Source organism: Onychostruthus taczanowskii, unplaced genomic scaffold (genome assembly GCF_017590055.1).
Source record: "Onychostruthus taczanowskii isolate IOZ18803 unplaced genomic scaffold, ASM1759005v1 scaffold38, whole genome shotgun sequence".
Classification (NCBI taxonomy): Eukaryota; Metazoa; Chordata; class Aves; order Passeriformes; family Passeridae; genus Onychostruthus; species Onychostruthus taczanowskii.
The window spans coordinates 6,087,405-6,114,085 of NW_024501237.1; the positions used below are offsets into that span (position 1 = coordinate 6,087,405).

A 26,681-nucleotide genomic window follows, 5' to 3' on the forward strand; every position below is an offset into this window, starting at 1 on the left:
CTACCCTTCAAAATATTTTAAAGTTTTTTCTGCTGTTAGTGGAAGCTGTTGGAAAAATGATCATAAGTTATGTTACAGAAAATACCAACAGCTTACAAAGCTCAAAGGCAGACTCTACAGGAAAAACACAACATACACACAATCATTAACACAAGTTAGGGTATGATAATGTATGGGTAATACTACTACAGCTATCAAAACATTTGTGAAGAAAAAAAAGTAGACAGAAACTGCATGAGACACACTCATTTTCACAACAGGTATTATAAATCCGAGCTCTGTATCTAGTTCCAAAAGGATGTTATTTAAATAAGCAGCTAGGTAATTAACTGCTTAGTAATTACAGTCACAAGTGCCTGTTTCTGCAGGCACTATATTGTTATTACATCAGCAGCTTAGCAGTGAAACAGGAATCAACTTCTCTCTGCAGCTTATAATGGGACACCAGTACACACCTCCACCCAAACTATCTCAGGAAAATTAAATGTAAGTCTTCTTGATATAATCAATCACAGAAGTCCATTAGGATCAGTAAATTCCACACCTGCTAGTTCCCTCCCCATTAGGTCTGTTACTTCTTTCCTGAATTTCAGGTTCCCTACCCATGTAGTGAATACTAACACTCTGAAGATGATCATCAGTATGCACTATTCAAAAGGACATTGTTTGGCCTTCAAAGGAAACAATAAAGAGCTGTTACTGGCTAGATAGACATCCATTTTTGCTTAGAACTGAGCAGGAATAAAAAATTCTCTTTGTAGACAAAAACATCAGTAGGAGGGGAAGCGAGGAACGCAACTACTTCCTCCCATTCCCTTTCCCCCCACCAGTCCTGCCACCAAACACAAAACAACTACTCACACACAAAGAAAATCATGCACAAGCAAGCTGTGTTGCTGAAAAGGATGCCATGAGCTCTCCCTGACAGACTGAACTGGCACACATGCCTTTGGGGAATGTTGCCTGGTAAGAGAGAGCCTGAAGTAAATCTCATATTCTGCCCCAGTAATAAAAGTGCCTATTCCCATACTATGATTTCCTCTTGTTAAATATCCAGTCATCTGGCTGAAACAGGAACTACTTCATTAAGAAATGCCCCCAACATGAAAACACCACCAACTCCCACTCCACCTTTTAAGTGTTGCTAAGTACCATTAAGGAAGTTAAGGAAGACGCGCAGGCAAGGATTTCCAAGGTCACACTATTATTTCAAAGTCATTACATTTGTGTGTATGGTTTGGCTTTTTTCCTCCTTTGCTAAATAGCAAAATTTGAAAAAATTCAAAATTTACCTTGAGTAACCTTATACTACCACCTAAAATGAACAGAAGAGCTAATACTGGTCTGTTTTTATAGGCTGAAGAGCTGCTTACAGAGGTGCCTCAGTTCACAGGGTAGTATCCAAACCTGAGAATTCAATGCAGCTATTTTTTGCTTTAAGACCTCTATGAAACAAACAAACAAACAAAAAAGCCTTGCTATCCTTATTCAGGACTTGTTTTTTCTGTTTTCTGAACTCCAGTCAGATGACAGTTAAAGATAAAATTTCTCTGTTATTTGCAATATTAGAAATGCTATTCTTATGCTTAATCTGACCTTAATGCCTTGAAATCTCTGCAAAACCAAAAATTCCTAATGCTTCAACAAATATGAAGAACTTTAGCAACTGTTTATTGAGAAAGATAAAGATATAAAATATATCAGTCTTCTTCTTCTTCGATTTCCCACAAATTATTCATGATAATGACACATAATAGCAAGTGCTGATAGAGTAGATTTCCTGTGGTTTGTTCCCTTCTGAAGGTTAATGTTTTATATTCAGTGTAAAAGGACAACCATTAAATAACAGTGATACTTTTGACCTGTGCTGCAGGGATGGAGGAGAGCTGTCTTTCTAAAGACTAATACTGCATATATTCTTACTTAGTAATAACTTAAATGAAAATGACCTTTCGTTATATCAATTTTTTGCACTTCATTTTGTTCAAATAAGAAAGTGAAGTACTGCTTTTGACCTCTGCAAATAGCCTATTTTTTCCCTGACTTACGGTGTAAAGCTTGTATCTAGAAGATAACTGTCACTGCATTTTCTAGTGCTTTAATAACCACATTTCCCAAAATTACTTGCACTATTATAACAGGTTTTTTTCAGGCTACAAGCACTTCTTCTGCCACCTCCAAAAAATAAAGCCTGTAAACCAAAGTATTAAATCCTACCCCAGCTGAAAACAGTGTGTAGTACTTCTCCAAACTGCAGCTGAAGTTGCATCACTTTTCTTCATTGCTATCTAGAAAAGCACAGACAACTTCCAACACCTCGAGTGCAGTCCCACAATCCAGAACGCCCTTGGGACTGAAGGCCCTGCTTCAACATCATTGTTCAGAGCAATAGCACAGAACAAGAGTCACCTGGCATGAAGGACTACCCATTCACATGTGGAGGCAAAGGATGTGACTGCAATCATTGCCCACAGACATCTGGGGATCGTGTACAAAACTCACACCTTGATGAAACAGAAGGGAACTACAAATTACTTTTACAAATAGTAAAGATAAGACAGTGCACAAGGAAGCAAATGTGTGCCACCTTTTCCTACAAGGAACAAATCTATCCACATTGCATCTAAAATGTGACTTTTGCCTGGATGAGGATAATTCCACTTCCTATATCTTTATTTAGCACTCATTATGATCTGCCATCACCATGAACCAAATTCTCAGTACCGTTTTTCTTTAAGGAAGCCTTTAACAAGACTTAAGGACTTCCATTTTCACAGTTCAGTAATAAACTGATAACCAAGCTAAAGAATTGAAAATGCTGAAAAAGCAAACTGCCAGAAAGCTCAAATACAGGCTATTTAGACTGGAGACATGTGGATTTAAGGTGTCTGCCTTTCTACACTTTACATCTTTTTCAATTAAAATGAAAGATGAATTCTTATTTTGTCTCAAACTATCACACACAATCCTGAGAACCAAGAGGTAAATCTTCTGTTGTAAACATTTGAATAGCTAAATCCACCACTTGTTTAAAAGCAGCTTTTGAAAAACATCACGGGAACTGAATGAGTAATTTTCACTTTTCAGAAGCCAAATGGCATGTAATGAATATTGTATCCAGCTAGGAAGAGCAGAAAATCTCATCTGTAACAGATGGTCCTTCATCTCTTCACAAGACCAAGAAATACCATCCAACCAACCCTAAGGCTACCTGAAATCCGTATTTGACTGCTGAGTTCTACACACCTTCATCTCTGAATTTCAACGCAAATTCTTAAACCATCTCATCTGCATATAAACACAGACCTGATCTCCAAAAACCAGTTTAGGTTTGCCAGCCATGAAGGAAGGTAGAAAATTCCGTATCTCAAACTTGCTCCATAGTACCTGCTTAGGTTGGAGAAAAAAGCCAATATTTACACCAGAAAAAGGTTTTCAATAATTCGTGCAAGGCAGAAATATATTGCCAGTGCAGGGCTGAGGACCAAACAAACTCTTCCTGTGTAAAAGAAACGTTTCTCTTTATGAGATGAGGAATGGTCATTCCAGAAAATAAATCCATCTTGCCATGTTTCATTACCCCTAATCATCAGTCACAGTGAAGATCAAAGTACAGGGCTCTATGCAGGTATTATGTTAGAAATGGAGACACCTGCATTAGCACCTTCAGGTGGCTCATTCATAGACATCCAGGCTCCAAGAAACCATTTGCCCCTGCTTGTGCAATCATACCATTGAAACATTTTTTCCACTCCTCTGACCTGTTCCAGTGTGGTCTCAAAGCTGGCAATCCAGCTCTGAGTGCCACGAAGTCTGAACTAGCTCTGGACATAAAATTCCTCCTCTACTCAAGGAATGCAAAGGACATTTTTTATATAGAAAATATGCTAACCGAGGAGACAAAAATATGTGTAACACAAAAATCCTGACAGGCAGAAGCAAAGTCCAACTTGGCTGGAGCAGACACAAAACATGACAAAAATAGAGCCATTGCTCACCAACATGTATTTTTGAAACACTTATTTATAGAAAAATGATGCCTAGTAAGTTAACAGGTTTTGGACTGAGGGAACAGAAATTCTGTTCTTCAGTGTAACCGACATGAATACATTATGAAATAAATGGGCAGGAGATCTTTTTTCCTTTTTAATGCCACTTGGAGCAGTGCATTTCTCATCTGCATACGTGGTCTCATGCCACTCCTATTTTCCTGATGCTGCTGTGTCCAGGTGTTGCTCCTGGGCAAGCATCAGGAGGACAATGGCTAAATCACCAACCATTGATGGGCAATTAAAGAAGAACTCTTAACAATAAAGCTATTTAACAGCAATTGGTCTAACCGGTTTTAGCTCTGTAACCTTAAACAAAAATAGATAACACATTATAAACCCAGCAGATTACTTTTGGAACCTATAATTTGTCAGATTAATGTTAATCTGGAACTTTGTAACTGGATATTTGAAGTGGGAATGACCCCACTTAACACCTGCTGGTTGACAAGACAGTAGATAAACTCATATTATCCTGCAAACCTCAATGCTGCTATAAACACCTGGAGCTGAAAAACACATCGAGGAAAAGTAAATACCAAAACATCATTTTAGTTTTGAATATATGCTGGCAGAGTTGAAACATCTCAGAAACATTTGCAGCTCAGCAAAATTATCTGAAATGGAGGAATCAATTGGAACATTTTATCGGAAGCTTATGAACCAACTAACCTATGCAGCATCAGAATATTACAAAGATAGGTAACAACTGGTTAAAAAACTCAAACTAAGAACAGACTATTTGCTTCCTCAATATCTTGGAGAGCAACTTCTAATTGAATTCTTGACGTGTTCTGTGGTAAAGTATCTTGAGCGTCTTTGAATGCTGGTTTTCTCGTTTTGTTTTTGTTTTGTTTTCAAAAGGCCTAAATAAACTGATTTGCATTAATTGGACAAACAGGATACTGTTAGAGCCCATAGTTAGAGCCCATTGGGAATACAGCAGAACTGAAATTTTAGCTTGAAGTCCCGAACTGCATGACAATGACTAAACCATGAAATTCAGGAGAGAAAATTCTGCTAAGAAGCTCCTAGAAAACAAAAAAGGGGTGAGAGGATGAGAGGGGAAGGCACACACACAGAAAAACAAACAAAAATGGAAGATAATCTGGGATCTGAGGAGAAAAGCGTGTGCTTGGTTGAAATGCAGACATCAACAAATGCATAGGAATAATAACACTGCTCTGGAGAGTGGCTCTTGCATTCATAGGAAACAAGCAAAGCAAAAAAGCCTTCCTAGGAAAGTTATTGCATTCGAACCAGTAGTGAAACAATGAGCCACCATCAAGAATGGGGAAGAGTGCTTCAGTCTATTCACCTTTTGAAGTAATGGGGAGTGGGAGGATGTGGTGGGGAAGACGGGGAAGGAAACCAGCAAAACTGGAACAGGAGACAGCCTGTATATCCTCACAGCAAGGCCATGCAGCAAGCAAAGTAGCCCCAAACAGGGACATGTTCAGTAACGACAATAGTGACCCTAAGCATGGTTCTCATATTTAGCTAAAAAAGCCACCGAATTTTTTTAACAGGAGCACGGTCCCCATTTGTGGTGCTGGTGGTAGCGGGGGGGGGTTTTCTTTTTTCTTCTCAACAGCAATCTAAAGCAAAAACTTCCTGCAGCCATGTAAATCAGCCATTTATACACCAAAAAGAAAACATTTCTTCTGCCTTTAGGAAATTTGCATATGAAGGAACAGTAAGTAGAAGCCCATTACCTGTAAAATTTGTCTCCATAGAGCCACCCTTGTTTCGAACAACATGGATAAGAAAAACAACAAAATGATCCTACCAGCACATGTTTGGCTGATGTAATCAAATTCCTCTCTCTGCTACCATCGAGGCAGAAAGATTGTAACAAAAACTGCAGCATATCTGCATTTAAATCAGCATTAAAGGCTGGGCACAAATTCTTGTTTATTCTTGAAGCAATAGGAAGTAAATAAAGGTGAATAACCCCAATGTTTTAAGCCGCATGTTCATAGTATCTCTAAGTGCAAAACAAAATACAGCAGGCCAAGGCCTTATAATTAGCAATTCAGTCCAGAGATTAATGGAAAAGAAGCAGAAATACTTGCATACACATTATCTACTGCCTGGAATTAGGATGGTCCAAAGGCATCCACTGAGCTCCACTGGAATCAAGTTTTGCATACTATACAGTACAGAACCAAAGGACTACTTAGGCTGGAGAAGACCCTTAAGATCATCAAGTTCAGCCTCTAACCTAGCACTGCCATGTCCACCACTAAAGCATGTTCCCAACTGCCTCACCTGCACATCTTTTAAATACCTCCAGGGATGATGACTGGAGCAGCCCCTTCTCTGGGCAGACTTTTTCAATGCTTGACAATCCCTTCTATGAAGAACTTTTTCTTAATATCCAATCAAAGCCTTCCATGGCAAAACTTGAGGACATCCAGCAGCTGACACCACCAAATGGGATCCTGGGGTGCATCTGGCAGATTGGGGGAGGTGATCCTGCCCTTTTACTCAGCCCTGGTGAGGCCACATCTGGAGTACTGTGTTCAATTCTGGCCTCCATAGGACAAGAAAGACAAGGAGCTACTGGAGAGGGTGCAGAGGAGGGACACAAAGATGATGAGGGATCTGGATCACCTCTCATGTGAGGACGGACTGTGGAAGCTGGACCTGTTTAGTATGGAGAAGAGAAGATTGAAAGGGATCTCATTAATGCCCATAAATATCACACAGGTGGGTGCCCAGAGAACGGTACCAGATTCTCTGGCAGTGCCCAGTAACAGGATGTGGAGCAATGGCCATAAGCTAGAACACAAGAAGTTCTACCTCAACATAGAGGAAGAATTTCTTCACACAGAGGGTGGCAGAGCCCTGGAGCAGGCTGCCCAGGGAGGTTGTGGAGTCTACTTCTTTGATGATATTTCAAATCCACCTGGACATGCTCCTGTGTCACCTGCTCCAAGTGACCCTGCCTTGGCAGGGGGGTTGGACTGGATGATCTCCAGAGGCCCTTTCCAAGGCTAATGATTCTGTGATTTCTTCTCATCCTGTTACTTGGGACAGAAGACTGACATCCATCTCATTAGCACTTCCTTTCGGGTAGTTGCAGAGAGCAGGAAGGTCCTCTTTGAGCCTCTTTTTCCCCAGGATAAACAGTCCCACTTCCCTCAGGTGCTCCCCATAAGAGGCACTACCAGTGGGAAAAACAGTAAAGATTCCTATGCTTTGTATAACTAAGCAAGTATTGTAAAAATGGGAGAAAAATACTGTCTTTTCTCCTCACCTTCCTTCTCTTCTGCTCCTCCCTCTCTTCTCCTTCCCCTGACCCCTTCTCTTTTGGGTGGCACAAATTGCAGATAAAAGCAATTCAACCCCTCTCAGTCTGATCTTCAGTCTTCCTGAGGATTACCGGTAGAGCTAGACTACGTCCTGGGCTCCCAGGGTGGTTTTGGATCCAGCTCCACCAGACTGCACAGGGAAACACTTCTCAGGTTTCAAAGACAAAAGAGCTGATTGTGAAGCTTTCCTTACAGAAAACAGCTCTAGCTCCTCAGTAACACAAGAGACTGCTGCTCCCAGAACACTGTCTTGCAGAGAAAGCCTGGGACAGATCCAAGGCAGGACTGAGCTGTTTGGATTTAGAAGTAGCCCATCAGAGCTACAAGGTTTCCATCCCCAACAGTGAATGAATGTGTCAGATAAAGGATTAAACAGGAAAAAATAAAAGAGAGGAAAGAAAAGACAAAACACCCCCACAAAATAAACACTTAACAAGAAAAAACACAAACATACAAAGCAGACTAAAACTGCAGACTGTAAAAGCAATATTAATTACTCAAATGAATGGATTCTTCCAGTTCTCCAGTGATTTTTTTTTTCAATGGCACACTTATTAAATTATCAAAGTGGGCGTAGATATTATTGTATACTGTAAAGCTGGTGTCTCTCACAAAGGGAAAAAGCTGCAACAGTTTAGAAAACCCATACTTATTTTGCTCATTTTTGATTGCCGATAAAGAGGTTGGTATATTTATTATTTACCATAACTACTTTCAAAACTATTTTTGTTTTTCTTTTCATTACTCATGGTTTAACCCTGCTTGGCAATAGTACCAAAATAAAACCTGTATTTCACAGTGAATAAATGATTTCTCAACACCAGTTTGCAGTGTATTACAAGAGTAAACATCTAGAAATCCCCCCAGAAGCGAGTTTCACTTATTCAAAGGGGGGAAAAGGAAGCCTATAGCACTCAAGAGTCAGGGAAAACACTACCTTAATATTATTTTCTCCAACTTGTTAGATTTCTTAGATTTGTAACATAACTCGATAACAAGCTCGCTTCACAGCACAAGTACTGCACTCAAGGCTCATATTAGCTGTATTTTGAAAACTACCCATATGACAAACTAAAATCAATTATTTTCTTCCTTAGCTGGGATGATAAATGTCAACTACCTACTTTTAACACATTTCTCTAGAGTCAACATCCTAAACACAGAGAATTATGCACTGGTACATTACTCATTTTATTCAAAAATATCACTAGATTTTGATTAAATTTCTGGTCAATCGTAGCTTTGGTTCTCCTATAACTTCTCCTATAGCAGCAAGTCTGGCAACAAGAGGTACAACTTCACACGTGCTAGTCGTGGAATTAAATTTTAGTCTGTGGGGGAAAAGTATCATGCAAAGAAATACGAGTAGCTGGGATTCATTTAGGTTTCATCCTACCTTGAATTCTTGAAGTTCAGTGCCAGCATCTTAGTTTTCAAGTCGTCCCCTTGTAAGACACTAGAGACAGGAGACAAGCTCCCGTGCCTCCAAGGTGCTGCCGGCCCTTGGTCAGTAAACATCCCTGTGGCAGTCAGGCGGCTCTGCCGAGCTTAGCGCCACCAGGCCCCGCGCCGACTGTACCAGTGCCCAGGACTGTACCAGTGCCCAGGACTGTACCAGTGCCCAGGACTGTACCAGTGCCCAGGACTGTACCAGTGCCCAGGCGGGAGGGATTGTAAGCAGGGAGCAGCTGCTCTCTCCCGGCAGGCTGGGACTCCGAGGGAAGGGATCCCTCATCCTTGCAATGCACAGGCCCCAGTCACTGATACAGCTGCTTCACAAAGAATAAATCCAACTCACACAAGCACTGGATCAAGATGAAAAACTGTGTGCTCAAGCAAATCAACATCCGGTCAGCAGTACAATCACTGCAAAGGAGAATGATGTATCATGGCTTACAAATTAATTTGCATGATGACATTTTCTTGTTTCTCTTATCACACAAAAAAGTAAATACGTTTCAATTTTGGTTACAATAGAACCAATTATTCTGGGGGAAAAAATAAACTAAGGACAAGAAACACCCCTTACTAGAATCTGGATCAGATGTAATGTGGATTTTCTTGATTAACTCTTCTGCTTTTAAGGGCTTTGTTGATTTGTTGTGTTTTTTTAACACTGTTTACTATTCTAGCTTGCAATGCCACTTTCATGTACAGCACCATACAATCTAGAACTGCCAGATGTTTTGTTTCAATAAAAAAAACTATTCAGAAGTGGTAGTATTTTCCAAGGAAATGCATTATGTTATCCAAACTTGCATATTATGTCTCACCACTACACTTGCCCCCTCCCTTAGTAATAACCAAGGGTACAGAAAACAAATTATGATTGAAGTTGCAGTTCTCTGAAAAGAATTCTCTCAGAATGATATTCAAATGACTATAGCGGACACTGCTTTCCAACTGAATTTATCCCAGAAGAAGAGCGCTTGAGCATCCACTTAGTAAAAGCACAACTACTGAGATGGCATTTTTCCCTTGGATTCACCTACGCATACACACAATACTCACTAAGGAAATAGACTTCCTTGCTGGAGGAAAAATCATGAAGAAGACAACAAAAAAAGGAATAGTAATTATCTATCAAATGCACTGTAATGTCATTTATAGATACAGAAATTACTGAGTAGTTATTTAATGCAAGTCCTTTCTTCTGTAGTGTATCTGTGAAAGTGTATGGCCTCACTTAGATGACATGCACTGTTTGGCTGTTTCTGGATGCAAAGAACCTAGGGACAGAACTTGCTCCCCACAAGAGAGAAAAACAGACTTTTTTAGTTGCTACCCCTTTTCTCTAGTTTTGTGTTCCTTTTAAGCTTTGACAGTAAGCAGTGTACAGAATGAGGATAACTACTCTTGTTTTCTTGTTTATTTTTATGACAAACACAATGCAATAACAGAGTGAAACCCAACAATATGCTGGCAAACAAAGGCACATTAAATAATTAGGTAAATAAATGCTCAATACTAAGATTTAATTGCAACAATAGTATCAAAGCAAAGGCTTCTTCTCTTATACATCCACATATTCCTTCACAATTTTAGCGTACATTTCTTTCTTTAGTTTGATTTTATTTTACTCCTCTGTCTTCTCCTAAGGTGACCTTTTAGCAACAACAAAGAGTTAGCAGTACTTCTAATATACTCTCACTGCAACACAGGCAGGTGGTAGCCCACTTCTGCACTATTATTTCCTCACTTATAAAAATTGCTGCACATCAGTTTCATCTCCCAGCACTTTGAACAGTTATTCTTGCGTCGACAGGAATGTGCCTTTGAGATTTCTCCCAGGCAGCTTCCTGAAATTAAAATCAAACAAGGGAAAGCTCTAAAACTAGGTTTACTGTGTCTCCAGTTGTTTCAATTCATGGGACTTAAAAGTCTTTCCGAGGGACTGCCTAAGGCTTGCCTTTCACAGGTTATCACTTACCAGCAGTGGCTCTTCCAATATTCCCCCTCCCTTTGGGACAGAAGATGGGGCATGCAACTTTCACAGCATTCCTGTAATTCCAATTACACCACTGGTGCACCACTCTCTGCTTCTAAGGTGTACCTTCATAATTTGTAGTTTTTCTAGAAAACCATTTGCTAGGATACCAAGCAAAAAGCCATACCCCAAGAAGTCAGGAAAACAGCAGGAGGGATCACAGAACATCCCCACAGAGATAACTTAAATAGAGATTTATTTTTTTTGCCTCACTATGCTTCCCATCTGTAAGAAACTACGGCATCACAGATGAGAACGTGTCAGACAAGGGAGTTTTAGGCATTAATCTATTGCTAGCAAAAATTACTGACCCAGTGTGAAATATCAGTGCTCACCTCTAAGGGAGCCATTAAATGAATCTTTCATGATAACCTGACAACTATGAGAAGAGCATTGTGTATACAAGAGCATGGCACACAAGCACCCCTTTCTATCACAGGGCATTTAAAACAAAGCAGTATGACAGACTTGTCTGACACCATCCCAAGACGACAATTATTTCCATATTTCATATCTTATTCTACAAAAGCTCTTAAAAAAATATGGTCACTCCTCCCTACTCACACATTTTTCTCCCTGTGGCATAATAAAAAAATTGCTACAAATAAACAAACACTCCTTTCAAGGTCTAGGTTTCAGTGCTGCAGTTTTCTAAAGGATAGAAAAGTACCACAAGCTATGCTGCGAGTGTTGGAAGAGGCCATCCAATGCAGTAAACTCAGCATAATTAGGTTACACACACTGACTGAGCTCCTTGGGTATAACAAATAAACACAGGGTGAGTCAGGTTAAGCCAACAGACACACTTTGATTACTCCAGTGACCAACAGCTTCCTATCAACACTCTAGGCTGCCCATTCTGTCTACTCCCAAACTGACCTCACCGGCACAGCTCATAAGTGAACTCCACTCCATGTACTAAAACCTAAATCATGGGTGCCATTGACAAATCCAGCCATGACAAGCTAGTATAATATGGAAGCCTACTTCAAATGCTTTTCCAAGTGATCTCAAATCCCTATTAAGGGTTACACAGAATCATTTTAAATAATTTTTGCTCCTGCAATATAGTAATTTAAGGAAGATCCCATTTGAAAAAACCAAAATACTGCACATATTACACTCAAAAGAACATCATTCAGAACCTTATACACTTCTATTTGTATCACTTCTATCCCTTGCCTCCCTTATGCACTAATCTAATTCATGTGTCAAGGAAGCAAACTAATCAGTTTGATACAATTTTCTCCCTAGCAAATTTATGTTGGTTGGCTGTCTTCCCTTATCTCATTATCTCCTATGTGCTCATAAACTGCATCGCGATTTTTACTATTATCCCATATAGCTGCAGGTAAGTCATTCCACAGCTGGAGAGAAACTCAGTGTGGCCCCATGGAGAGCTCAACCAAATCAAATATAGCAGGCTTGGGTCTGAAAGTAATATAACCACAACCCTAAAACCAAGCTGTTAAGTTCTACCAGTTCTTCTATGTCCTCAGAACTGGAAGAACAGGATGCATGATGGACTAAGGAAATATTTACTACATAAGTACCTGAATAGCAGATCCGGATCCTAACAAGACAGTCTTCACAGTGTCACAAAATAGTTTGCATTCAACAGGCTGCTTGAAACCAACTGCTTTTACTAAGTCAAAATGGAGACTACCATGAGAGGAGACGAATCTTTCACCTTCTTCTATTCTCCATAAAGTAGTATATATGTCTCAAAAAAATCTAAACACAATAAGTTGAAGGCAGCTAAAAAAAGTAAAAAAAAAAAGCATACTTCTGTCAGACCCCCTTGTGGACAGGTTTGTGGTTTTTGTTAATGAATAAAACACTGGAAACAAAAGCAGCAGCACAGAGCTAGAATGAAAGCATTGATGTTGGAGTGCAGGATTTCACAGGGAAGGATGTGCTTTGGTGTTTCTGACTTTCTGGATGCTTTTGTTAAATTAGAAGTGATACCTCACACTTGAACACTTTACAACTCTCAGTTTTATATGAAACAATATAAAATGGTGAGAATACATCAGTGACTAAAGCTCTTGATATGAAGTGGCAGCACTTGCTCTTCATGCCTCAAAGAGTGACGCCAACTAACATTTCCTTGTCTTTTCCCACCAGGTCACCTCTTCACTTTCAATGTCTGTGACATGTTGCAGCCTTTTTTCCACTGGGCTGTTTTTCTTTTTGCTGCAAACAGGTCTGTATGTCAAAGGGTGTCCTAGCAAAGCTTGGACATTACTCTTCAGTAGCCACACCACACATACACCCCCATGCTTGTAAAGTAAGCTAACAAAGATTAGAATCCTTTACAGTAAACCAGACAGATTTAATAGATTTTCACTCAACTGCTCCTATGGAAATTCACCTCCTTGCTTCAGCAGTGCACTTCAACAGGGCTACCTCTTCCCTCTCTCCCCCCCCACTTACTTAATCTAATTTTACTTGCTACATTCATTTTTTATCAGCAAAACCAAGCCTTACTGAATTTAACACCTACACAAGCTTTTATTTTACTTCACTAGTTAAAAAATACTCCACTAGGTAATAAATATACTTAATCCTTGGCAATTTTCAAAAAAACATGGAAGTAAGCTAGACTGAAAGACCTAGTTGCAAAAGAAAGCCTCTTATAGGTTGTAATATTTGTAGTAGGACTATAGAGCTCTGGGGAAAAACATTCCCAGCAAGCAGTCTATACAGTTTGTACAAACCCAAGTAAACTAGGATATAACACCGAAATACAAGTCACTTGAGGCAGAAGTAGAGATAACATTACCTCTGTGTGGATACAGAATGGACCCTTCCTAGCCTGTCAACTCTACTGAAGATCAGGAGTATTCTTCTCTCAAAGTAAAAATGAGAGAAGAATACTCCTTAAAAATCAAAGAAGAATCAGGCACTACAGATTCATGTACTGTGATCATTCTTACCCTTTTTTTTTTTTTTTAAACCCATTGATGAACACCTACAACTTTAATGCAACTTGTCTCTGAGCATGCATCACACCCACACAACTTTCTGTGACCACCCAGCAATGTATTTCCACAGCATCCCCACAAATAAACAAAATCCTAAATTTTGTTTGGGAAGAGCAATTTTAAGCTGACTCTGCTCTGACAGTGCCTGAATTAACTCCCTCTCTGTGACAGGCAAATGAACTGCTTCACACAGAATTTATTAAAGGGTGTGCCAATTACAAATCAAAAGGCAATTTCCACAAAAGCTCTTCAACGTTCACATCACTAACCTCTACAGCATTACCAGGAGCAGGGCAAACAGCTTCAAGAGAACAGGGCCCATTCCTTTCCGAGGTTTCTCTTCAACACCAAAGCTGCTCTCTCACTAGGTAAAAGAGAAAAAGGTTAGAATATAAATGTGACAATGAAGTCACAGAGGTCTGCTCTTCATAAATGAAAGAGGAGTCATTCCTATGACAACTGGACTTTCACAAACTAAGAAATATTTTAAATAGCTCTGGGAAAAGGAACAGTAGCAAACTAGAAACTGGCAACACAGCACTATTTCTCTGATTAAATGACACTCATTTGTGGGATCTCAGCACATCACTGTGGATGTGCAGAGACACCAGGGGAGCCCCTGGGGGGCTCGGAAACCCTGGAATGCTGCCAAAAGGGTTTGGTGGTTGGATTTCGATCCATCAAAAGGAGAAGAACCTGTGAATGAGGAAATGAGAGCTTCTTGGGTGTGAATGGTACATTTATGGAAGGAAATATAAATTTTAGAAAAATAGGTACAGGGGGGGCATGAAGGCAAGATGGAGGATTCAGGGCGTGGTCCTGTGTTCTTCTTTCTTCTTCATGTCTTCCATTTTGGGGGGTGATGTTGGCACTTGGGGATTGGTTCATGGTGAAGGTACACTTGTCTATAAGGGTGAATAGTATTGGGAAATAAAGGTAAATATGTCACACGTAATTTTCACTATAAAGGACACAGCCGCCCTGTGGGCGGGGGAGAGTGCACTCGACTGTCCTGCTGAGCGGACCTCGGCTGGGCAGAGAGAAAAACTTTGTAGATAAGAGATAATAAACAGAACTGAAGACCGAAAATCTAAGAGTCCAGACTCATCCTTCGCAATCGCGGCCGCCCAGAACCACCTCTCCCCGTGTCGGGGCAGAGACACATAACAGCGGACCCCGACACCCATTGAGAGCACATGAAGTGCTAAAAGAGTTAATACAAAGTGCAAGCCCAGTAATCAATGCACTGACAGCCCGTGGTCAGCAAGAGCATCCCTCTGAGGAACCAAGTGACTTCTCATCATTAGAGCAGGGGAATAAGAACTAAACTACATTGATACTAACCCAGCTGAGCAACTGTGAAGCTACTGAACACACAGTTTTCCCTGGCCTCTCCCCTAGTTTGCCTGCCTCTTATTTTCAGAGTTGTAAAATATTCATCTTAGAATTTGCAAGCAGACACACACAAGCCAACAAGGGGCACCAAGTCTGAGCTCACTTCAGCACAACTCCATGAATCCATCACAAGGTTCTCCAGCTAACCCAGACAGGTGGTAGAGGCAGTAAACCCAGCAGTGGCAACTGTAGGACCTGGCAAACAACTAGGTGAAATGCTGCACCTTGGTTATTAGCCATGAGTTGGCAGACTTCTGATTAATTTACCTCTGATTCCCAGTCAGTCCCATTTGGCACTATTAGTACAGTGTTCCCACACTCCGGGGCACTGCACAATACCGGCATACCTAAAGCAACTGGAAAAATTTGTATTTATATCATTTATTCTTTTAATATTATGTATATTAAAAGGAGCAGATAATATTTTGGTGGGTGGAAACTGACTTGGGTAAAAAAAGCAGTACAGCATCAGGTACCTTTGAAAAGTTTTGCAAGAGAGATGGCACTAATGTGAAAATCTTGCTCACAGTGATGTTGCAGAGGTTAAAACAAGATAAAATTTTGTTACTATGTTGTTCCATGCTCTAAAATCTTAAGTAACTTGCTAGCAAGTTCAAGTGATCAGCATTAACAGCTAAAGGAGAATTTCTCTCTTAACTCCCTCGTCCATGACCGTGAAACCTCCCTCCAGTTCTATCAGCTCTCGGGGAAAAGTAAGGAACCACCAGCCACAATCAAATACTACCTGTGTGCACAGCACGTAAAACTGTAGAATTGGACCATGGAACTCAGAAATACCAAAAGTAGGGAGAGCTCTTTGATTTTATCTCTGCAGAAGCAAATACATATTTAAATTAAGATGACAAACAAATGGTCCTTTTGTTATAGGAACACTTACTGGACAAACCTTAAAACAAATAAGGAACTGCCGTTTCAGCTAATTTCATTTCATCCTCTTAAGAATTGTATTATATAACCAAATGCCTCTCAGGTTCAAAATTATAGATTTTTGTTTTTAAATACAGACAATAGAGGTTTCAGGCTCCAAATCAGAACAGACTGTGATTGCACTGAACTTAATTAACACTTACTATATTTGCAAAGATCCAATGACCAACTACACTACAAGTACACAAAATTCACAAGCTTTCTTGAGCAGAAATTAAAGGGTAGTATCAGCGTCTTTTCCAGCTAAAATTGTAAAAAAGGCCATGAGGAAGTACAACCTTGAAGACAGCTTGCAACCCTCTTTCATATGTGCTATTTACTTGGTCCTGAACCAAAAGTTTATCTATGGTTCATCTATATTCCCACTGTACATTTGGAATGCCTTGTCTCTAAGTCCTGATTCCCTTACATTTATCCTACTTCCATATTTTGTCAGGGTCACAATAGCTTGAGAAAGACTTTATCAAATATATCTGCACAAAGTGAATTGTTTTGACTTGTAGTCTCAAAACCAATAAACACAGGGGAGCAGGAGGTCCTGTTTAAACATAGTTAACAAAAACAAAATGCCTTCTGCGGTGCTAAAAAATAAAGTACTACTACCTTACTTCCATCAACCAATCTTCAGTATTGCCCAAGCTTTAATTCTCCCTATCATCAGTTAGCAAAATTGACTGCAATACCAATAGCACACACCATCTATACTGCAGCAATGAGAAAAAAGATGTTTTCAACCTTGAATATCCCAAAACACCAACATTCTCCAAAGAAATGCAACTAAACTAAACAACAAAACAGGTTAGTTTTGAAGCCACCAGTTAAGAGTAAAACTCTGGAAGCACCAAAGACAGTTCAAATGATTCCAGTTTCCTCACACCCCCCAGTCTAGTGGAGGCACAGAAGCCCTCAAGAAGAAATGGCAGCTACTCTGACAAAAGACCTGCTACAAGTTCTGAGAAAGGAGAACCAGTTCTGGTCAATGTCAAGAGGGCGGCACAGCTTAGTCACCTTCCTGCCTTATTGAGTCTCCAGTGTAAAGGAGAAATATCTCTGGGAAGTATATTGACTGGCACATTCAACAAAACCTTTCCTGGACCAAAGGATTATGTTTTTCAAGAAAGATTCAGATTTAGCTTTCCTAGATTATTTCTTAGGGCATTCACCCTCTCTCCAGCTGAACTAGATTCCAGACTTTCCACAGGGACCATGGATCTCCTGGCAACACGCAGACAATATGGTACTCCATGGCTATGTTGCCTCCAGGCTTCCTTGTCCATCTCTGCCCACTAAAGGGTGCAGAAAGGAACGTAAGTACACCCTGGACCTCTCCAGACAGGCAGCACCTTGCTCTCTGGCTAATGGCTTTCCCATTTGCAGATCACACACTATCCAGAAGCTGCTCAAACCCACAAGAGAAAAGCAGCAGAGCAAAGAACGAAACTGCCCATTCCGTATCCGGTGTCTGCTCCTGACCATTTCAAAAGCATCTCAAGTGGCAATTACCTCATGAAAAAGTACACCGTAAGTGTACTAATACAACAGGGAGTAAGCAACCAATACAACAGAGAGTTACAGTGGTTCCGCTTGCAGTGCGAAACGAACAGGATGGTGATTTCTCCTCCCCAGAACGCTGCACACAGGTAGCTTCAGATTCAGCTGATGGCAGTGCAGACGAGGTCTGCATCACCTCGTTTTCATGACCCACCACTGAACCCTGGCAGCAGCCAAGTCTATTATTTTCCAGAAGTGTCATTCAGCAAACAAGTCTCAGCCATCCAAAACACCCCCACCCATGGCTTACATAAAGCTCCCTGCTGCACTGAAGGCCTTTCCCTCAGTTCAAAGAGTTGGAACATATAATTTGCAACTATTTTCTTAAAACATAATATTAGGATGGCCAGCTTGAGCATGACCAATAAAAACCTAAGTGACACTTCACTGCAGTTACCATCAATTTTAACAGATATCTTCTTTTTCAGACAAGTCCCAATCTACAGGCAGTTCTTGAAGAGTTTATTTAGGTAATCTGCATAATTACATAAGGTAATTAAATTTTTTTTTCCATTATATGAATAAAAGCTTTTTGGCTTTTCTAAATGGAAAGTCTATTGGCTGAACATGTATTTTATAACAAATGAAATCTGGAATTATAAGTTGGGGTTTTTTTAATATAAACATGTTGAACTATTTCTTATCCAAACACATTTCTTCCAAACCAATGCCAAAAAGTTTAAATCAAGTTCTAATAATATGTATTTATGACTTGAATAACTTCTCTTAGCTGCCATTACTCCTTTGTTCTTGTGAATTAAATAATTTGTTGCTGTAACAAACATTTCCAGACCTACATCCTACTAGGTATTCAACCTAGTGTTTTAGGTCTTTTTATTTTGCCTCAGTATCTCAGTACTCACTATTTCTAGAGCTTAACAACTCAAATAGAATTTGATCGCTACCCCCAACAGACATCATACAAAAAGTGCTAAATAACAAAACCTCAGCAATCACAAACCTCTTGGTTCCTGCAAAGAGGAAAACTGATCAAGTAACACCATTCAAATTTGCTTTTATGTACAACTTATTTCTGAAAAAGAAATACAAATGTTATACAGACTTTCATCTTAGTTGCTTTCCCCTTATTTATTTTCCAAGTATTCCTCTGTGGATAAACTATATTTATCAACTTTATGCACGCCATACTGGTGCCATCAGAATACTAAAAAATGAAAGCCCTACAGGAACATAGGGTTTCTTCTGTGCCTACACACACCACAGATATTCAATAGGAACCTATTCACACCTAACCAGCCATTTTCCTCTCTGCTTCCACATTTTGCAAAGTTACAAAACTCACTCACATGTTACATCAAAGAGGAGTCAAGGAAGACATTACATATAAACTGTTGTTGATAGGAATTACAGTAGCTGAGTGCTAGCACTTACTCCACATGGGATAAAGATAAAAATCCTGCCTCTGATGGAAAGAAATCAAAGGGATCATAAACATGATGCGATCCAAGTACATTTTCTGCCTTTTCTAGCAGAGATGTGTGCTTAGCATGCATTCTCAACCTCACTGGTTCACTTTCAGACACACTGCAAGGGATGTGATGTCAAAGCCTGACTTCAGCCAGATGAGGTCAGAGGTCAGGACCACAGATCAGCAGGAGCCTGGATCTGAATTCACACTGCCTACTATGACGAGAAATAACTTTGGCAACAACATATTTCTGCTGTACATAAAATCTGAGAGAAGAAACACAAATGCGGGCAATATGTTATAAAAGTACTCCCAGCTGTTTTAACAACACAATGAGAATGGAAGAGCCAGATGTTTCCCTCCAACAAAGACAAGACCTTAAAAGCCAACATAAGGGTCAGACCCATTTGTAAAAACCAAACAAAAACCTCAAACAGGTAAAAAACTACAGTTTCTGGCTCCCTCCAAAACACTCTTTTCATTATTGTTTCGTATTCACTACTTCTGCTAAAACAAACTCTAGTACTGCAAAACTGCATGCAGGAAGAAATAAAGAAAGGTACCACATCTGTTTCCAGTAAAGTTCACAACTCCAACACCTGGTTACTTTCTTCTCCTCACCAGCATTCCTGGATTCTTTTGCTTTTTGTTTATAAATCCAACTTTCAGCAATGTTTTCACACTTCCAAATGAATGCATAATTCCTAGTGAAGACTTCATTACCTCCTCCTGCTCACGGAGGATGAAGGAACACATTAAGGCACTTCACTTTCTCAGAGATCAACCCCAGAGGTTCACAGTAGAAAACAGCAAAAATGACACACCCAAGCCTACAGACACTTGTCACAACAGACTGCTTAAAAAATTTTACTGACTATTATTCCATCCATCTTCAAATTAGAATATGATTGAACACCCGTAACTGTGTTCTTGCTGTCCCCAAGACCCCGAGAAAGATGATACCAGTGGTGAGCACAGAGGAAACACCACTACAGCTTAAATACAAACTTCTGGAGGTGGAGGAGGAATATATAATCCCAACAACTAATCCTGTTTAGACAGATAAAAATTAATTGGGTGAAAAAAACTGAAGATACCCCACTCTGTGCAACAACATGCCAAGTTCCAAGCCAATCTTCAAAATACCTTCACTCTCAAGAGTGAAGGGAAGTACCCTCACAAAAGGGGTCTTAATGACAGACTATTACAGCCACACTATGATATACAACTCTTAAATGTTGCTCCTCTTCAGTGAAGTTGTGCAAGAGTCAAACACAAACAACAGAAACCCTTCACAGATCACTTGGGCACCATGCACTTAGAAGTTCCTCCTTAATCTAAAAAATTCCAGTGTTGCCTTTCAGCCAGGTTTCTCCCAATACAGCAAAGCCCGAGAAGATGTAGATGCAAAAGGCCAACCAGACACAATAAAAGGAGACATCACCCAAGAGAAACTGCTTGAGCTGCAGCTGCATTCACATCTCCTCCAGAAGCATCCTCTATACAGAAAGGCAGAATGCAAAACAGGAACTTCAACAATCTGGCACAGGGTACAATTTAAAAGCAAGGACAGTTTAAACTTTTTTAAAGCAAGACAATGAAAGTCAAGGAAATAAATTCAGCCTCATCTATTGTGGACAAGCTCTGTTGGACAGCCCAAATCTTGCTTCAGTGTAACTGCAGTCATTTGGAAGTCAGGAGGGCTTAATGCAACACCTGTTTTCTATGCCACTGGAAAGAAAAGTTCTCCATAAATTGCATTTATGTTAAGTCAAAGTCAAAATTAGTCTGAAAAAGGAACACGAAAATTGTCATACACGCTTCATGTTACTTCACCTTTTAATTACTCTCTAATTAAATTTGCATACTTTAATAATACCTACTATTATAAGATGATGTTCCAAATGGAAAGAAATGATAATTCTCTCTGCAAATGAACCATCAAAACCACGTACATTTAAATAGATTAGTAAAATTTATTTCAAGTTGTCTTCAGAATACTCTCACCTACCAAATTGAATCCTCAATTTACAAAAGTCTACCAAGGAGGCATTAATTCAGTCACTTATGAACAGTCTTCTGCTCTTAACAGCCAAGACAAGTGCTTCTTGTAGAAATAAATCACAATGTGTCAGTGCTAAAATCCAGATGCTCCCTACATAGACACGCTGAACTGACTTGTAGGTCACCTGTGACATAAAATTTCATTAGTTATATTGCTTGATAAGAAGCACTGTCTCTTTTACATAGAGGTTTTCAAACTAAGCAACTGGGTCTTAACGTTATAGCATTATGATCTCTGTCACTGAAACACTGGATGTTGTTTGCATGTAAGTACAGAATGGTGTAGGATAGAAGACTTCTGTGAAGCTCAGTGCAGTTCAACCTCTGCTCAGCACAGGGGCAGCTTAGATCAGTTGCTCACATGAGCTCTGAGCATCTCTGAGAATGGAAATCTCATGGTCCCTTTGAGAAACCAGCTGTGCTGTTTACCTTCATGGTATAAATTTCTACTTTACTTGTAACTGGCCTTGTGCTGCTTGTGTCCAATGCCTCTCATCTTATCCCTGTGCATCTCCAAGAAGATAAAGATAGTCAAAATTTCTACAGATTAGTGACCACAGAGATACTTTATAAATTGATCAGATATCTGAGAACAGGGCCCTTAATCAGATCAGTCAGGTACACACTGAAACAGTGAGAGTCTTTTTTTACACAAGCTATTATTTTATTTATGAATTAATAAAATAAACATAGATAAACACACATAACATTTTACTTCATCAAATGGGAAATAAACACCAGAATAATAGAAATGGGTTCTTTGTTTATTTCAGGAAACTAATGACTGGCTCACTCTTTAGCTTTCCACAGGATGAACAAAACCCTCTGGATATAGAGACAAACCCAGACTATCTAAATCACTGATATCTAAAATTCTGAAATCCAAAAGTCAAATACCTGCCTGGAGGACAGATGCTCTGGCAAATGCCAGAAATCTAAGAATAGATTGGCTACCTTGGTATTTGGAGGCATGCAACACAATTTTAAATCTATGTTCAATTACCTCATTGATGGATGTATGGTTATTTGTTTCTTTTACAAAGAGAAGTGTATAAGTTGTTGTAAACAATACACTCAAAAGTAAATAAAGATTTTTCCCTCTCAATTAGTGTCTACATGCTAGCTTGCTCAATGTAGCTACACTCACTGATGCTATATTGCATAATGCAATCAATATATCACTATGCTATCCCTGCTGTTAATTCCAAGCTCATAAGCATTTCTATTCACTTTAATTAATCACAAAGTCACAATTTCCTAACAAGGACTGAAGGCTGACCTATGTTATAAGGCTATTGGCAAACCAAAAACCAAGTCAGGCTTTTCTCAGCACTGCATGGTGGGAGGACAAGAGACATAAACTGATAAAAGATAGGTTCAGACTGCACATAACAGAAGCTTTATTCCCGCACTGAGAACAGAGAGGCACCAGAATGGGGCCCAGAGAGGCTGTGCTGTCTCCAGACTTGGAGGCTTTAAAGACATGACAGGATCAAGTCCAGTACAACCTGGTCCCATCTCAGAGCTGGTCCAGCTGCGCACAGGAGGTTGGACTACAGTCCTGCCAAAGTTTCTCCCAACTTGAGAGACCTTGAGAGTTCTCTTCCTCACTGTCATGTACAGAGCAAGTCTTAATCCCAGGGTCCCATTCTAACATTTAATGTGCAAAGTCAGCTGACTTACTGCCCTGCTTTCCCAAACCTCCCAGCTGCATGGATTCTTTTCCCTCTGCAGCCTTCAGCTTCCTGCCTATCCTGACGCTTTACAACAGGGAAGGTAACCCTTCACCAGTAGATACAATTTTCTCTCCAGGCATCTACCTGAGGGCCAGAAAACCAGTCACTACGTCTGGAGTACATGAAAAACAGCAGGAAAAAATCAGAAAGCAGACAGACTACAGAACATGCTGGGCAGAGGACAGGTCCTCCCCAAGCATACAGATCTGAACAGCAAAGCCTTTTGTATTTGTATCACATCCAATCCCTACAGGTTCCAAGCAGCTTCCTCCTGAGCTCTACCAGTCAGGCAGTCCAGCACACAAGTCCTGTTACAAGTTTTTCTCCAGCTCCTGCAGTGTGGGGGTAATATTTTGGCCTGTGCTAACAACCCTTCCTTAACCAGGAACACAGAGAATCTCAGCATGACAACATTTTGGTGGTCCTGCTTGGAGTCAAGACTAGGGTACTACCCAAAAGCAGCTGTCGTGGTGAGCTGCCTTTGATAGCAGCACAACCATTTGCATGGTGCTGTACTTCAGGTAACATTTTAATACAGGCAAGAGCTGTCTTGCATCAAGTGGATTCTTGCATCTGTGAATCTCCGCTTTTGTCCATCTGTGACATGGAGAAATTGTCCCAGAGCTAATGGAGCCGTAGCTGTGCTTCCTGGAGAGCAGCTTTAGCCTACATCCACCTCCTCAACAGTGTCCTCACCTTCAAACACAGCACTGGGCCACTCACAGCATGCACAGCACTGGGCCACTTGCTCAGAGTGTGCTGAGAGAAAGGAAAATTAGGGCATCTGTCAGAGAGGAAGATGACTTCCAGGTAACTGGCCAGCCAGGCTACACACACTTCCCACCAGTGCTCCTGCCCTCAGCTCAGCACACAGTTCTCAGGCTGTGGGCTGCACAGCTGGTGTCCAGGTATATCCAGGGATCAGAAGAAACAGATTTGCAGCAGAGCTTCCATTTCTGGGTTTCCAGGTAGCTATTTCTGTTCTGCAAGAACTCTCTTGTGGTCAGTGACCTTCGACTTCAAGCCTTGAAGGACATGTTTTTCAAAAAATCGTTTCCTTGTTGTTAAATTAAATGTTACTGTTCTGAGAGGGTCTGTGGGTCATGTCTCTTTTCGACAGAGAATTGTGCCAGCTAAGATGAAGTTAAGGCAGTAAGTAGCCTGTCCACCAAAAGAACAGATGAGTATGTTTTTAAATGTTTATTAACAGACTGAAGATTCTGTTCAACATTGCAACTGAACAAGTCAAAGTTGATGATATACAGGAATCCTAATAAGAAAGATTTATTTATTCTATCACACATTCCACCATGAATCTTAAGCTCCCAGATTCTGTTTCCAAGGCCCATGCACAACTATAAAATGTTTTGTAGTTATTGTGGTGCTAGTCCACAATTGTGACGCTATCACCACAATTTGCCAGCCTTCACCTCTCAGGAGAGTGCTGCAGAACTCTGACTCATCTCACAGAACAGTCTTTTTACTCAGCTCCTTGAACTCCCAATAATAACCAGTTGTTTGTACTCTGCAAGTTTGCAAGGCTGGTATATATTTGGACAGCTTTCTCCAGGTCCAATTTCTAAATTAAATGAAGCAACAAGGCATGATAGAAAAGGAACATTAGGAAAACAATTTCCACAAATGCAGATTTTACTGCAGCATCTGATAATAAATGAGAGGATGCCTTATTCTAGTAACTGCATGGAAACAAAGAAATCCACTGAACTACAGCCACCATGCTGAGAGAAGACCGATATTCTGAATATCTGTTCTGAACAACAGATATTCAGATATTCTGAATAACGTCCAGTATCATTTACAGTGTTCTTGGGAGAGCCTGTTCTGCAGACTGCCTGCAAAGTCCTCACATCTTTGGGTTCTGCCTTCTTGGCAGCTGCCAGAGATCTCATTTTGAATCAAACTTCCCCTGTCTTGTACAGTTAATACATATATTAGAAATAAAATTTTTAAAAATCCCAGCAAAGATCAGCAGAATAAAATGATACTGAATATCCCAATAACCGCTTCAGTTTGCAATGTGAAATCAAAGAGTGCCCAAAGTAAAAAGCCACCTTCTTTATTTAGTGACCCCCAAGCTGAACAGACATCTCCTCACAAATGGGGGTCAGACCTCCCTGTGCAGCACATCACTGGCACTTAATAAATTAAGCTAATTGACTTTTCTTTTTCCTTGAATCAAAGGGAAACTAAGGTACTGCAGAACAAGTCCTACAAGAAAAAAGAAGTGTCTAAACAGACTCACTCTTAAAATCATCTGAAAAAATTATGACCATGTACGTCTTTCTCTTCTTTCAGAAAGCAGCACTCATTACTTGAAACACGCCAGCCTGTTTCTTAAAAGTGTCTCCTTTGACTATTCCTTCATTCTTCAATGCACTCATTCCTTTTTCCTGAGATGTCAGATCCAAGAGAGATCAAAGGCAAATAAAGATCTCACAATACCCACTCCTGATTATTATTAACTTAAATCAGATTCAGATGAGTAAGTAATACTAATTTTTATTTTTATAAATACATTTTTATCCTCCAAGTAACAGTATAACCTGATGTATTGCCTAGCAGTCCTAAGAAGTTGAAAGTGTAAGAATGCAGATAATATATTTAGTTTTCAATGTTTTCTTTCTGTCATTCTATGCAAAAAGCTTCCTGCCAAGATTTCACACATAGATGTCATTACATAAAAAAACATGGGTAAATGTTCACAGCAAAATCTGTAAAAACACATGGATGCAAATTTCAGATCCAGACAATCTTCAATGGCTAAATTTTAATGCACACAGGAGGGGAAAAAAAGTTAAAGACACTGAATGACTTAGGGAAGTGCAACTTGCCAATATGAAATTACAATGTCTCTTCAGTCATCCAGTAACCTCAATATTTGCATGATCTGCATGACCAATCATGAAGATATGTCAACAGATAAGACATTTAACTCTTCTTCCAGTCATCCAGCTCTCCCTCTTACACAAGCACAGAATCATATCTTCATTAGTAAATATCTCTAATAGATTTGTAGTTACTGAGTTTGTGTATGCAAGAAGTTTTTGTTTCCATGTGGATTTTTGTCTTACTGTTTTTTGGGGGCAGGTGTTTTGACTTGATTTAGGGTTTTTTGGTGAGGAAGGGAAAGGGGACAACATTTAAGAAGAGGACTCTAACAGCTACTTGATGATACATCTTGATCCTTCCTTGCTCTTAACACATTCTTACTCAACTTGCTGCAAATATAAGTTGAAGAACTTATTCTTCCTCTGCCTGTGAGCTACCAACAGTATCATTCTTTTACAATTTTCCTTCTACTACCTGCCTGGAGTATTTCCTAAATGAAGAAATCCTACTACTTACACTAAATGCAATCTAAGTTGTTCATAATTATTTTTTATATTGAAAAGTTAAAACTATTTCAAAAGTCTGCACTAGAATTATCAAAGTAAACCAGGAAAGCAAGATTCTGGCTAAAATTTTTTGTGCCATAACCAAGTGTCCATAATGGAGAAAACTATGTCCATAATGGAGAAACATAAACTATGTCCATAATGGAGAAAAAAATAAACAAACCCCCAAGCCAATAATAAAATTTTGTTACCATTCTGCTACATGGTAGCAGAAATAAGTGAAGAAGAAGAAGTCAAAAAAACCTAAAAATTGGTGAGGTATGAAAGCTCACCAACTTGTTAACACTATTTAAACTGTTGTT

The 26,681-nt window shown here is 39.8% G+C and overlaps 1 protein-coding gene across 5 annotated transcripts in view; it reads right to left on the reverse strand.

Moving 5' to 3' along the window:
- WDFY3 (WD repeat and FYVE domain containing 3) overlaps positions 1–26,681 on the reverse strand; it is a 153,282-nt gene that overhangs the window by 105,593 nt on the left and 21,008 nt on the right. For 4 of the 5 annotated variants that reach the window (XM_041411900.1, XM_041411903.1, XM_041411901.1 and 1 more), the window contains exon 2: positions 14,110–14,204. The exons of the other annotated variant lie outside the window; for it this stretch is intronic. The gene's annotated coding sequence lies outside the window, so the exon portion shown is untranslated. The remainder of the gene's footprint in view (positions 1–14,109; positions 14,205–26,681) is intronic. 5 annotated transcript variants of the gene reach the window in all.